At 38.3% G+C, this 1,330-nt stretch overlaps 1 non-coding gene across 1 annotated transcript; it reads right to left on the minus strand.

Moving 5' to 3' along the window:
- Positions 1-852: 852 nt before the first annotated feature.
- TRNAS-GCU lies at positions 853-934 on the minus strand. The gene has a single exon. It is a non-coding gene; the product is annotated as a tRNA-Ser (tRNA).
- Positions 935-1,330: the final 396 nt, after the last annotated feature.

Consider the following 1,330-nt stretch of genomic DNA (forward strand, 5'->3'; position numbering starts at 1 on the left):
TATTGTACTTGTATAGTTTTCATAATTCTTTAATTATGTGAATGTAGTAATTAATTTAAAATGGAAATAGTGAAATAAATAAAAGTAAGAAACATGTTATTTATTTTTTTCCCTCTCTAAAACATAGTCAATATGAAATCAAAAGTAGAAACTACACAATATCAATATTGTTTTCTACCTTTCTCTGGTCAGGAAGAAATCTTTAACCCTAAAGTAAAAGTCCTGGTGTGGCACTGTAGGATAAGCATTGGACTGCTAACTGCAAGGTCAGTGGTTCAAGCCCATCAACTTGATGGCACTTCACAACAACGAATAGCAAATGTAGTATGGATTGTACTGTTTTCTTTGGTCATATTTCTAAGTAAACAGACCCACACTCCTTGTCAAAGACATAACCCTAGCCTTTAAAGTTAGTATAAAGGTAAAGGATTAAAAATTCAGTGGAGATAAAATTAGACTGCAAATTCTTTAAATAACTCAGAAAGAATCCATAGATGATTTAATCAGGTATTTTAAATTTCTTGGTGGACAAAACTTGTGAGGGAATGAAAATTTCATGTGGGGAAAAAACATGTATCAATAAATCGATTTTCAAGTTAAGTTCACAGCTAAGATGTTCTTAAGTGCCATAGAGTCGGTTCAGACTCAAAGTGACCCCGTATAAGGGTTTCGGAGTAGCCGCTGACCTTGTGGTTCAAACTGATTTGAGGTCGAGTGCTTATCCTACAGCACCACACCAAGACTCTAAGGACAGCTAAGATAAGTGCTACAATAAAGCCAAAGAATCACTCTGATCTAGTAAAGAAAATAAAGTGCTTACAGTACCTCGAACTAAACGTAACCTTAATTATCCGACGAGGATGGGATTCGAACCCACGCGTGCAGAGCACAATGGATTAGCAGTCCATCGCCTTAACCACTCGGCCACCTCGTCATATAGGAGGAGACGTTGGTCAATTTCTTCCTGTGGGAGTGCTTCCAGAAGTTTTGTAACACTATATTTTACTCATTCTGCTTTAATCTGCACAACCAAACTTGGAGTCAGCTATCAGTAAAGTACATTTCACCACCACCACAGAATTGGCAAATATCTGTTAACAGATTTATATGCAAGTCTACTGGGCTTGCTGACCCTGCTCCAGCCCACTGTCCTCAGTGCCCACAGAGAGACTCGGCACTCCCACAAGTTCCTCTTTTGCTGCACTCTATATTTCCCAGCTTCCTAATCAGAATTTTTCTGGGGATTCTTGTTTTCTGGGAGGTACCAAAATCTGAGTCTGTGATTCCTTTTCAATTACTTCTGTAATTTGCCCAACAGACAGGGGAAGCC

This window comes from Chrysochloris asiatica, unplaced genomic scaffold (assembly GCF_000296735.1).
Source record: "Chrysochloris asiatica unplaced genomic scaffold, ChrAsi1.0 scaffold00213, whole genome shotgun sequence".
NCBI classification, from domain to species: domain Eukaryota; kingdom Metazoa; phylum Chordata; class Mammalia; order Afrosoricida; family Chrysochloridae; genus Chrysochloris; species Chrysochloris asiatica.